At 38.3% G+C, this 14,668-nt stretch overlaps 1 protein-coding gene across 1 annotated transcript in view; it reads right to left on the reverse strand.

Moving 5' to 3' along the window:
• The window catches only part of Timeout (circadian regulator timeout), a 104,278-nt gene that overhangs the window by 43,806 nt on the left and 45,804 nt on the right, over positions 1-14,668 (reverse strand). The gene's annotated exons all lie outside the window — the stretch shown is intronic.

The following is a 14,668-nucleotide window of genomic DNA, read 5'->3' on the forward strand; positions in this document are numbered from 1 at the left end:
TCTACTTGAAATTGTACGAAAGACCAGATATTTCCCTTCTCTAAAGTTTAATTCACCAACAATCACCTGAATTCCGAATTGCTTATAATTCAAAGTACTGACGTCTCGGTATTCTTGTTCAAGCGAAATCAACTCCGAAGTGGTCAGCGAAGTTTCCAAGTTTGGCGACCCACTTTGGTATCACCCTGTATGAACACCCGCACATACATATATGTGCATACGTACATAGAATGTATTGGTAAACCGCCGGTGAAAACCTCGAGGAAGCTGTTAAGCTCCTGATCTCCTTTTCGCCCGACTAAGTGGATACACCTGGCCGAATGGGCTCGTTTCGGATACAGTGGACCTTTTAAGTTAAGCTCTACCTACAGCTTCATTGTGCCAGGAAAAGACCAGGGGAGAGGAGGGGAAAACCGGGGAGAGATGAGGCGGGCGTAAAAGGGGAAAATGGAAGATGTCGGGGGACACGGTACACGAAAATCTACTATACCAACAAAAAGCGCGCGTGACTCTTTCTGAAGTTACGGCATTTTAAAACGGCGCGGCGACTCCGAAGGGCCGGCAAAAAATTCTAAAGAAAAGAAACCCACTCTCGGGAAATGTCACGATGTCGCGTAAAACACTCGAAACCTCATTGTCGACTCCGACTACTTAACTTCAACCCTTGTCGCGCGACAAACTAAAGTTTACACACTTGCAGGGAATTCCCAAACTGGGTTTGGAAAGGAAATCTTAGCGCGATCGTTCGATAAATTTGTTATATAGCTAATAAGACCAGTTGTAAAACTTAAACAAACAAAAAATGCACTTTCCTAAAAATAATCGGTTTGATTACCGCTTTCATAACTTATACGAACGGAGTACGCAGATTAAACTGTCTCCAATAATTTCTGTCACAAAACACTCGCAGTCTCGGATAACGTCCGGCAGAAAGGCGCTTAAAAGCCAGCGCAGTTGGTTCCAACTGGCGTCGTTAAATCCACGTAGATATATTCGAACGTGGTCCGTGATGAATCCACGGACAGATGTGACCCTGAGCTACGGATCGGTCGTAGATGAGCCCATGAACAGATTTACTCCACGAGACAGCGAGACACGTTTTGTCCACCTGCGACCACGCGCGTAATCTCCCTACCGGAGATGGTCATAATGAAATTCCCAATTCGTTAATTAAAGCGCATCGCGGAAAGGGTAACGCGATACGCGACGGAGTACGCGCCTGAAGGGCGGACGTCGGTGGTTTTCATTTGTCACAAGATTTAATTGTAGCGTGCCAGGGGTAGTTCTCGTATGCAGATCAGGTCGATCAGCATGACACAGCGAACGACTGCGTGTAAACTGGTGTAAACTCGGTATCGCGCGCCGTTTGTCCGCTGTTGTTACCGAACAAAATAAAAAAAAAAAAGACAAAAATCCACGCGCGCATACGTTGGCGGTGGACAGTCGGGCCTGTTTTACATTCCCTGCGCGATCTTGTTACGCGGGTAACAATCCGCATCGACGTGTCGAACCAAAATGTGGTTTGGCAGCTCGGAACTGCGCAAAAAATTGTTCATAAAACATGCGATCAAAATATCTACAATGGTGCTGGCGCAAGTGAATAAACGAAGGAAGTTTCTTTGCGAACATATGTCGAAAAGAAAAATTATTGTCGAGTTATAAAGTTTCCGGATTTCAATTTGTAGCTTCTTCCCTCGATGCTGCACATTGTTATTGAAACAACAATAAAAACGATATTTGTGATACACGTAAGAATACCATCCATTAAAATACTTCTTTAGAAAAGGGAATTGAACTCGTAATCGCGATATTCTTCCGTGCGTCAAAAGCCTCGTCGGGAGTATAAATTAAATTTTACAAAGAAGCCCAAGAACTAAACGTTCATACCTTTTCATGGAAATAGAAACTCGAGAGAAGCGTAAAGACACCGAAGAACCGACAAAGAAGTTTCTCGTTTCTAAGCTAACGTACAACTAATTATACGAACTGGTGAAAAATTACTTCGTAAAATCGTCAACGTTTCAATAAATTTATAGACAATTGAAATTTCGCAAAAATGAAGTCAATGTAACTATTATGACAATCGATACTTGAAAAACAGTCACTTCATAAAAATACGAGCTTGCGAAATCCAAAATGTCATGTAAATAAGAGTGATGATTTTCTTTGAAAAGAACTCGAGATATTACTAATGTAATTTCGTGGACCTTGCCTTGATTCGAGGATCACAGTCCGGTAACGCAATAATACATCGCGTCATAACAGCGCAAAAACATCGCGTCGCATACGAGATGCGCGTGAAATACTTTGAGGTGCAAATCAAGCGAGCATGACTTCGTAATAGCATCTCGCAATGCTGGCACCTCGTTAACAATTGACGCGTCTCCCTGAAGAACCAATTGGCGGTTCTGTGGCATACTACGACGAACTTCGACGCGACCGCAATCAAGCCTAGGGCATGTACGTGTGTCGACTGCAACGGAATAAATGCGCGATCCGTTGGTCTCCACACCAAAATTCTGTATCGATTTTATCAACTTTTCGCAAACGTAAAAATAAGTTGTAGACCTGAAGAAAAAAGTCGATTCAAAGCTGATCAAAAAATAGGTCAATAATGTAGTAACATATCTCTATATCTAACATTTAAATCTCTATATCTCTATATCTAACATTAAAAAAAAAATCGTTTCTTTTTTAACAGCATTTTGATGCATTATCTTGAGTAATAAACTTGTTCGATGTCCTATCATCATATTACATAATCCGATGTCACGGTGCATATCCTACTAAATTTAAATAAGGTAATGCACTTTATCTGAAGTTGCGCAGTGCCGCGAGACGACAAAGTAACAGAGCGAATATGTGGATAGCACGATGAAAATGAGAACTATCATCTGTATCATAAAGCCGCAACTAGGGCGTAGAATGAATTAATTTCAACTTTAACGCGTCGCGTCCAGAAAAGCTTGGAGGAAGTCGATGTCACCGCTACACGCTGCCGCGGCATGCCGTGGGAAATTTACGCACCTAAGCGCATTTATTACTTATGCATATTACTGTGTCGAGCACCGGATACTCCTTACGGTCATTTACGTGAACGGTCGCATCTTTGTCTTAAGCTCGAGGGATCATAGAGATTGATATGAAATTCTCTCGCGATGTATCATGTAATATACATAATAATGGTTAAAATCTCAATAATTATAATTATCATTTTATTTACTTTCACGCGTAAGAAAACGTAACAAGCTAAGCACAATCTAAGTTTCAAAATTAAGAGAAATAGCAAAATGTGGCCTCCAAGAGAAGCAGAAAATAATAAATGAGATATTTTGAAATATGCAACGCGGTAAACGTGTGACGTTTAGTGCCTTACGCAAATTTTCGTTTCTGCATTCGTACCCACAGATAGGGTTATATTATAAATGATTACGCTGAGAAACAGGAAATTGCTATAACGTTGCAACGAAATCCTATTGCGAGGGTGCGCGTCTTTGCTTTAAGCCGAGTCCTGAGGTTTGGCGGTGGGATTTGCATAAGGGCGAGGGTAGATGTAGCGCCGTACAATTTTCGTTTCATCGTGGGTGTTTACGTATTCTATAACTTCGCCTAGAAACTTCCCCCGTGTGAAATTATGATCAGCTACAGGCCTGGATTCACTAGCAGTGTTCTATATAAATATTCATATAGAAGCGAGCGTTAAACATATTTGATTCTGCCAGAAAAGACACGGTGATTTTTAATTTTCTCAACTATACTTAATTCTCCTAAGTATGTTCGTCTGAGTAGTGCGTAATATCTTCAAACTTAAGAGAGTGATTTGCTCTATATAGATGTAGGAATAAAAAACGGTCTAAACATCGTGATCGTGTTAAAAAAATTACATAAAAATAATATATACACATATAAAGGTCTCTTATTTAATTCGGTACAATTGCCACAATACTGCTCAGCAATTAAACCTTGTGTCAAATTCATGTAATTTGCATTGTCGTGTATTTAGACTGCCTCTCTCTCTCTCTCTCTCTTTGAACATTGCGTAACATAATCTCGCGTATGTGTATATTCAATATATATATATTGAATTATTCTAGGAGACATATTTGTGTATGTCGCAGCGTATCGACTGGTGTTCTACTAACGAACAGACAAGTATCCAATTCCATTACGCGTAGGATTTCCAATACCTGCCGGCATATCGGATACGTATGTTGATCGAGTAAGTTTGAATATACTTACTGAAAGCACTGGAAACTAGGTTGGCATTCGGGCTAGGTAATAAACGGCCGTCTCCCTATGTAAACTGCACCACCGACTATCTGACCATATGAAATTGTTATTATTGTCGAGGGAAAATGCTTGTTATAACTTAGACAATGCGGGAACAATGGACGGAAGCCAATGGCATGCTGTATTAAGCGAATACTACATCTGATATAACACGGGTTTATGATTAAAGAAATATGCACACTTACGCACTTAATACTTTATATTGTATTAACGTAAAGATGTATATTTAGAAAACAGTATTAATCTTCAGATTATTTCTAAATTAATTAAATAAGTTAAATAATCCTAAATAATCTTTTAACATTATAATTAATCTATAAGTTATTATATGTTCTAAAACAAAATAAATTAATACATTAAATATTTTAATAAAGATATTGTATATTATTAATGCAAATATATATAAACGCGTGTTTCTTGAAAATGTTTAGTTTTGTGAATAATTCAAATTTGAAGTATATAATAAGTCAAATTTGACAACATTCCAGTTCTCTCTAAATTATGCTTGAATTTTTACTATTTTCATATTCTAGAAATTATTTTTGGCGGTTTTATTTCGAGCTATCTAATACTCGTACAATTAATCGCGTTGGAGTTTTCAGAGCATGGCGTGAAAAATATCGGTATCGCGTTTAACGCGTTTTAATTTAAACTCGCCAATGTTCTTTCAATGATCGGCCAGATAATTAAAAAAGCTTAACGTTTCTTTCCTCTCTTTTGCGTACACCACGATCTCTACGATCTCGTTATATACGAACGGTGGATTATATTAAAAAAATTTTAATTAAAAATTTGACCCGCTCGGATGGATTATGGATGAACAAAACATCCTCGTCAATTAATTACAGGCACCGACAAGCTAACGAAAAAAAACTTATGCATCAGATAGTTTGTCAGTATGTCGCTCGTTTAAAAAAAAAAAAAAAAAGGATAATGTATTGCGAAGATGGCTGCAGTCTAACAAGTAGGATGCAGAACTAAGTATGTTAAAATTAATGGTCGGCGAAACTTCATCCTCTGACTTGTCGGAAAATATGCGTAACAAAACCGTGAGCGCGGCTGCATCCTGCTCATCGTCGCATGAAGCCCAGCTTATACGTTAATACCGTGCAATTTATTAAATTGTAATTCTAAGGATATATTTTATCTCGCACGTGCGATATTGCCCAAGTGATACTGCCCAAGAAATCTCCGACGCTGTTGCGCAAACCAACGCGGCGAATTTTATTACTCTGAAACGTTAGGATAAAAGCGTAATCTAATGCATTGAAAATCGTGTCCCAATTCGATTTCGTTGTCACTTTGCGTCTGTCGGCCTGCATTTAAACATCACCGACCAATTTCTCCGGAAATTCGACTTGTGCATAGAAAATACCGCATCACACGTTATACACGATCAAAAATTTCCTCGAGAAAAATATTTCAATGACAATACAATAATAGAGTCACGTTAGTTTCTCTTTCTTTCGAATAGAGAAGAAATGTGACTATTCAAAAACTTGACCCAAGTTATTAACTGACAGTATTATATGGTTCTTTATATTTGCACGACTGCACTTAGCAATCCAATGATATTATGGAAAGACGATAATTGTCTATATAAACTTAGATTTCCAGAATTACAAACAACAATATTATCTCAAGAACAGTAAGAACTTTGCTAAAAAATAAAAGAAAAGAAGACAAATTGCCCGTAGCAACGAATTCTGACAAATTGATTCAAATCGATCGTTTACGAATATTAGTTTCGCTGTATTTTACCTCGAAGCATTCGAGTCACTTAGAGCTAAGATTTATCTGACGTTCGAACAATTCTCCCTCACCCGTGCACGTGTTCACCTATTCGGGGACTAACAATGCAGAAATGTTGCCGAGCGAATTGCATGTTCCAACGACATCTAGTTACAACATTCCCGACGTGAGTCGGTTTCGCTATCTGCGTATTTCCCAACGACTACCGATAATGTTTCCTCGGGATGTATTAGACGTAGTGTGCACTGTATTTGGCAAATGCACACTTCCTACATTGCATGGCATGTTCTATTTCTACCACATTATATCTCAACGACGCGACGGTCCTAAATCGAGAGCCGCCGTTAAGATACCGCCGTGGAATCGAATCTTCAACGGAAACATCCAGGCGAAAAAATTCATATATAGGTATTAGATGCAAATCATACTTGCGTAAAATTCATGAAATAACATTGTTCTCTCTCCCTTTCTCATTTCTGTAATTCGCGGAGTAATATTTGAAGAAAAGCAATTAATTCCAGAAATCAACGTGCAAATTCTGTGTATGTAAAAGAATGAGGTTTTCATGCGAACGTGAACGATCAACGCGTTTATTGTAATTTGTTTTTTCGTCTTCAAAATTGGTGCCTACAACTATGAAATACAAGGCAATGCAAATAGCGCAATCTATGTAAATGTGTGAGAACAACGTTACGCGTATTTCCATGTGCTGCAGTATTTGCGCACTGCCAGGTAACCACCAATGACGCTTTCTCTAAATTGTTCTCGACGTAGCAATTACGTAGCGCCAAACATCATGTTTACATTGTAATTTCTCTCCTATGCACGCAACATTGCGGTAAACACGTTTAGATTAAGCGAAAAACATTTTTTAATTAAATCATACGTTGATGAAAAACGCTTAATTTCGTCACCGTGTAGCATAAATCAGGCAATAATTTTAACGGATCATCCGGTAAACACAACTTTTTAAAATCATAATAAATCATCATGTAGCGAGGCAACGTTTAAAAATTACAACATTATAGTATGGTATCACAAAACTTAGAGACCAAGCGAGATTGCTGCTTTATGTGCAAGCTCAAACCGCCAGAAACGCGTCCCAAAAGATCCATCAAGTAACCGACGACCGCGAAATGGCTCTCGACCAATCTACCGCTGAGATCAGGAAATGCTTGAACGAGGAAACAAGTGAAAGGCAATTTGTAAAATCTATCTTTTTCCCCTTAGAACTGTACTGCAGAAATAAAAATTAGCAATATATGGATAATTTATTCCGAATATTTTTCTGGAAATAATAAAATACGATTATTTTCAAGATAAAATATTTCAAGCATGTCTACAATTTCCCGACCTCATTACAAAGAACTTCATTTTTCTAGCTCCTTTCTGCGATATAGTGCACACGTTATATAATTGTTCTTTTAGTAATGCTATACGCAAAGGTATTTTTTTTTTTGAATGTTATATAAACTATTTTTACAAAAACACAAAATTTAAAAATAATATCGAAATGCGATATCTTCTGGCGCAACAATTCAGGATTTACAGTAAAAACAAAAACTGGATAGTTTCTTTTTCAGAGAATATCGAGCTATGCTCTCATATTATAAAAAAAAATCATATGCTCGATTGCAACACAAAATAGTCATGTCTCTCTGAAATTTAGTATAAACAGCATAACCATTTTTCAACTATTATATTTTTCTTATTATGTTAAGAACTTTTTTCTATTTTCTTTGATTGCTTACAACTCAGAAACTATAATACTCATTATAATCGTATAACTGCTATTATTATTACAAATTGCCTGTCAAATTTCAAAATATCGATATCAATAAAATCAATAAATAACAAAAGTGTAAAAATCATGTTAGATAGAAATGCGTATCGCGTCAGAGATACAGAAATATTAAAAATAAAAGTACAAAGCAGTTAAATGCATTTTATACATAGAGCACAAAAATAGTGCTATCAAAATCCATTCCAGGATTTACTGGACGTAATATTCGTCCTTGTGAAGAGGCAAAAGAAAATGCCTCGGCGCGGCAAATGGGCATGGCAATACGAAACGAGAATAATACCCCGTCGTGAGAATTCGATGCCAGCGGCAGCGCTGCATTCAATAGCATGATTCACCCGGTGCTCTCAATTCTACAGATTCTGCCAGCGCGGTTGCGCGAGCCGCAAAAATGTAAAATACCGGAAACAGCGAATGCGCTTGCGAGTGAATGAAAAGAGAAGAGGTCACGAAGTTCGGTGCAGAAACAGCAGGAACACGCTAAGAGTAGTTATTATATGAACGCGTGTAAAATCGTACGCAAACATAAAATGTCTTTATATAATAGTAAGTATAAAAACTTAAAATAAATACAAGTAACAAATAATACATGAACAACCTTAGATAGCTTAAAAAACTACTATACCATAAATGATATAAAAGATCATTTCTAAGTACGTGAAAATTGCGATACATGTTACTATTAATATTGTTTTATGATAATACGAGTAGAGCTCTTACATGCCCCTAAGAAATGTGAGAAAGCTGTTTTACACGACCTAATTTAAAATATTCTTTATTCTCTATTCGTTTTTATTTCAGATACGTAACATTATTTTTTTTTCTCGAATTCTCAGCGACCATATGTATTCATGTTATATTTTAAATACGTAATTTCATTTTTTATCTTTTCTCTTTTGAGTTCTCTACGACCGTATGCACCCCTTGCAACCATGCTTGGCGCGTCCCTGTGGAACGTAAAGGATAGAAGAAGGAAGATTCAACTCGTACGCGCGTACACGTTTAGCTGCAAGAACAGCCCTATACCTCCTGACACACATCTCTCTGCGCGACCCGCAGTTTTCCTTCTACCTTTTGCCTTTATCTCCGAGCCATTCCGCCGCTCCTATTTTATCCAGAGATATCAAATGACCCCCTAGACACCTTTGTTCTCTGTTACTCATCTCCGGGCACATTTATATCTGTCTCGCGTTCCGGCTGCTCCGAATCGTCCGTATTACACGTGCTAAAATCTGCGCTCGCTCGCCTAATAGCGTTACATTTATTAACGTTGCGATCTAGCTACTAGCTCATTGGGACGGGAGAGCGTCGCAACACTGATTAGAGATTCAAGATCTTATAAACCCCTAAAGCACACCATCCTCTGCGCAGTACCTGATACTTCAGACTTAATTAATGTTTTTTTAAATCAAGTTTTCACGCTAGTTTTCGTGGGGGTATAATGAAGCATTAGATCGATAACTAGATTTTAAAGTAATAAAATATTATTACGCGAACACGTGAGCTCGCTCTGATGCTATAACAAGGTTCATTTTTTTCGTCATTCACGTCATAAGGAGCCTGTTGATGCTCCTCTAACAACTTAATAAGGATCTGACGATACCGGAATTTTATACGTGTTACACGAGACAACGATCGTCGTTGCACGAATACCATTACATTGCACGGTTACGACACTTTGCGAAGCTAGCTTGCAGTCGCAAAACCGCGACTTGCTATTCGTTGCTTAGCGCTTCGCGTTCTTTGCTGCTTGACTTCGTGTATCGAGATAGTGCGGGAGGTGACTTCTTGCCCTACAGAATGGTACGCATTAAAACTCCATCTCGGTTACGACGGAAGATCCGCGCGCGTCGTATTTCATTTGAACAAGATCGAGGTTGCTCTAAAGAAGGATACACAAACGTATCTACCTTTACGATAGCAGCAGTCATTCGGATTCGATCCTTAACAATGGCCAAGCAATTCGTTTCGAACGAGAACGTCTGAAGTTGTACGAGCGAATAACTGTGGTAGGATGTATAAAGAATACGTTGTGCAGGAGTCAACGTTTACGAGTCCACCCGTTATCGTCCTTCGCCGTGACTTCCTGCCACCACGTAAACCCCCAGCCCAAAAAAAGAGACTTCGACGTGTTCGCCACCACGACGTCCTCGTTCCTTTCGTTCCCGTCCAACCGCGTTCTACTTTGAGACCAGGAATTTTCTATTTCCTTGGGTATCGCAAGATCAACGCGAATTCTTGGAATTGATGCCGGGAAAGGGTGTTCCTGACTTTTAAATTGTCTTTATCAATCATTCAGCAGGTGAGGCGTGTGAGAAATTGATATCAAAACAACAATCAATGACGTCGCGCGAAAACGTGCGTTGAATTGAAACATGTCCGGTGCACTGAAAATTATTCTCATTTCCAACTTCTTGGTTGTGTACACACAACTCAGTACAATTAGGTTCTTACAGTACAAGTGCTTCTTTGAACTAATGGCGGATTAAGTGCTCGCGCAAAAGAGGAGAAAGACTTTCTCTCGGGTAATGAATTGTACGTAAATATCCCGGGGACAACTTGGAAACTTTTTTTTCCTTCAAACGCTGTCGAGTGCTTTAAATATTTATAGAAAAGTGGCTTCGGTTAAGAATCTATCTGTGAATATACACAGAAAGATTGAAAGTATTTGCGATCGCACTGAGAAAGCACACTAAATTTTCTCTCTTGCAGCCATAAAAACATCTGTGCAAACACAATTTTGCATTTTACTAAATTTCATCATTGAAATAGTAGTAGTGTGATAAAGCACTTTGAAAAAATTACAAGACAGATGCGTAAGTTAATTTTCCGTTATTAATAAAGTAATAATAATTTTTTTTTTAATTTTCAAGATTTAGAAAAGATCATCCTGGAATTTCTCTTTAAATAAATCTAATAAAAATAATCCAATTATGCAATTTTTTACAAAAATCATTTTATTGTTAGTAACAGCATAAGGAATCGTACGTTTCATATTAAACTAAGTGTAACATATTCCCTTCATTAAAAAGTTTTATATATAAATAACTTGAAGTGTAAATAGAACTTCATTGCTTTATTGCAGCGCAACATCAGTTGAATGAGAAGAAAAAAAATTTAGCAATCCACAACAAACAATACTTTTGAGAAAACAACAACCACAGCATAACCAAGCAGCTATGACCAACGTAGCTGTATAATCAAATTTCAATGTGAAGCACATATCGATAAAAATATTCCAACTTAACAAAGACGTAAAATAAATTGGAATAAATGTTTGTAAAAATATGATACGTGGATTCAATCATCAATGCAATTTAGAGAAAATAAAATAGGATATCCTGGAAGAAAATATACATCAATTTCTGATACTAAATTGTTATACTTTAGAATCATCTATTATTAATAAATGCCTCCTCATCATACAACGAGAATTTCGAGATTAAACTTATATGCCTATTTAAAAAATGGACTAATTAATCTCCGAGATTTTGCAGCATTCTACGAGAAAGAAATGTCAACAGGAAAGGAACGAGCACACAAAATCGGTGACGGAGAAAACGATGCGACTCCACGTGTCTCCGGCACCCTCGGTGTCTCTTCGAATACTCTTTCCCGCGTCTCTCGTTTCTCTCTCTTTCTCTCTCTCTCTCCCCCTCTCCTCTCCCAAGAAGAGACATTTGGTGCAGACCATTACCCCAGTCCCGGGTGCCATCGGCCATCAGCAGCGCGTTAAAGCCGCTGCAATTACAAACTCCGACAGTCTCATCCCCTTTATTCCATCCCGCGCTCCTTCGTCCTCCTTTCGCCGCTCGTTTCCACATCGCCCCTGCGTTCCTTCCACTCTTTCTCTCATTTTCCCTTTTCGGTCCCTCGCTCGTTTCTCTCGCTCCCTCTCTTGCGCCACGTCGCCGCTCACCGGCCCCATTTACATTTGCCCGCTACTCTCGTAAAAGTAACTTTGTAACCCGTGCGGGCAGTAGTATCCGAGCCAGGATTCCGTCCTCTATTCCGGGGAAATTACATGTCGGTCGGCACCGCAGGCTCGAAAGAAGATTTCCCTTATCAAGCGCGCCGCTTCCTTCTACCGTCCCGACCGTCCCCTACCGCATACTGGATGTCCACTTACACCCAGCAATCAACCCCTTCCGCGCGTAAAATGACACGCACACGAGAAACACGTGTTAGAGACGTATTGTTAATTCTATGTCTCACGTAGCTAATGTCCTTTATCAAAGTGTAGTGAATAAAAGTGAAAAATGTGACTGACACGAAAAATTCAAGCGACGCAATGAAACATATTTGCACGATTTTGCTAATAGCATACCTCGTACTTACATTTATCTCTCAAACATTATTGAAATAGAAATATTATCAGTAAATAATTTTATATACGTTTTTACCAGCCGTAATTGTAATTATTGATAACTTTATTCATGTATTATTCAGTCTAATAATATAAAACAATCAGTCTAACCAATAATAAATTGCTAAAAATGCATATTAATCATTTGTTGCAAAGTTATGTTCCACTATGTGACGTGTTTTTTCGATTCTTAACTGAAATCTTTAACTAGAACGATCAAATCGGTTTTCGATATGCTTGAAATGCCGTACATTGAAATGCCGTATTTTGAAATATCGGGAGTGCGCAATAAAAAAGTTGCAGAGATACGGTAATACTTAAATGAGCGAAGAAGTTTGAACGTTCCAGCATCAGATAGAGTGCTTCGTAAAATCGTTCAAAAAATACTGGAATGGCTGCATGATCGCAATGTTTACTCGTACCTCTCGAATGCGACGTATCAAACCACTCTGGAAAGTCGGAAATTTCTGGTATTCGGTGAAATTGTCGCATCGCAAATGTCGGGCCCATCGATATTCTATGGCCGCTTAGAGCGATTAAATCATCGCGTACATCTATCGGCACCGAAGTGACGTGGATTTTTCAGGTCAATTTACAGAGCACTTAATCGGAGATGAGCATGTGTAGAGTCAATGTTGGCGCGCGTAATGAATCGTTTACATCGCAAACGAGAAACAAGGTGTTTTTGTACAAGTAGACTTCTTCGTCAGACAGTTTTTACATCCGAGGCAATTTAGAGATGAATTCGTAAGATAAATCTACGAAAATATTTTGCCAAACGCAAAACTTTCTAATGGAACGCTACATTGGCAATTAATTAACAAAATATGTTTTATTTATATTTTTCCAATATTTATCTCATGCATGTCTTTTACAATACCATTAAAATAGCATGATCCATTCCTTATACTTCTTTCCACTATGGTGCAACCGCATAGATTCGGTATAATAGATTTTATTCCTGTAGTATACAATATTTATGTATCTATCATACGAAATGCCATCGACTGAAATCTGTGTCGTATTTCTGTATACCGGACACGTTTATTCCAAATCCATCTATAAAACGAACCACGAGATTTTTCCAGGGGCAGGCGACGATTGTTATTCCGTCCCAGAAGATCTCCTTTAATCGATGATTTATCTGCGGGTTCTCGCGAGGTCAAGCAGATAACTGCTTTAGCTTTTGTGCTTCTTTCACGCCGATATCCCACGATAGTCACGGTCGCCGTTTCATCGGACACCGTGGAAAATCTCTCTTTAAGTCCGGCGGCTCAGGCATTTAACCTCGCGGTAATGGCAGCGGTGTCAGTGATCGGCGAATCGATATAGTATATCGAAAACGCCGAGGCTACACCGAGATCATTGCGGTTCGATTGCTCGGCTAGGTCCAGCAAGTAATACGGTGGTGCCGCAGGGATTACGGACAGAGAGAGATACGAATTTATGGAACCCGAAAACGTTCGTGTTCTCAGCAAACTAGACGCTGGATACTTGCACGCATGTTGTACATCAAATATACATACACACGTATGTAGTATATGTACATATGTATATGTATATGTATACTCGCTCTCTTTCATTAGAAATATCGAATATATGTATAATCGAGTCGCTACAGCCATATCAATACCCACAGAAAAAGTCAAAAATATTCGCTAGAAATGTGCTGGTATTAAAAGTTGATCTTGTCAGCAAAAAAAGATGAACGTGTTACGTGCGTTATAATGAAACGACTGTGCATTATGTAACAATGCCAGCGAAAAAAAAGCTTGGACTTCTATCCTTTAGAACAATGTTAAAATAATTTGATGAAAATTCAAGTGGAAAAAAAATTATGAATAGGTATTATATCATATAGTGATAATAATGTAGCGCTAGGGCGCGTAGGGATACGTGGCAAGAGATATTATCTGACCTTTCACCTTATTTCGTGAGAACTGCATCTTTACACCTCCGTAACCTCGGCACGCGAATCGAATCTAAGAAAGCCCACTAGCGGCTGAAACTCATGAAACTGCCGGCGAAGTTTTAGTTGGATTAGTAACTTAGTGCGTGCTTATTGTCTTAATGAGTATCTATAATATTTCCGGGAACGTGATCTTCGCGGTTGTTTCCAAGGATGAGGGTAAACCACATGCGCTAGCCACTTGGCTAATTGTGTCGCATTAAATATTCAAGTAAACAGGAAGATACAACACGACGACTAATTTGTGTAGTAATTCAACATATTATTTTACATCATATATCTGACGAATGATAATAAAATGTCAACAGACATGGATAGAATATTTTACCGTTCAAAAAATTCATAGAAAAAATGACAAAACTGCTTCTTTTTTAATAAAAACATTAGTGCTTCGTATTTATGACTTCATTACGATGTTAGAAGTAATATTTGTAAGATCGTGGCAATTTAGAAAGCGATAATAGGCCAAAATGGAGCCGAATGGAATAGA

Source organism: Temnothorax longispinosus, chromosome 10 (genome assembly GCF_030848805.1).
Source record: "Temnothorax longispinosus isolate EJ_2023e chromosome 10, Tlon_JGU_v1, whole genome shotgun sequence".
In the NCBI taxonomy this organism is placed as follows: domain Eukaryota; kingdom Metazoa; phylum Arthropoda; class Insecta; order Hymenoptera; family Formicidae; genus Temnothorax; species Temnothorax longispinosus.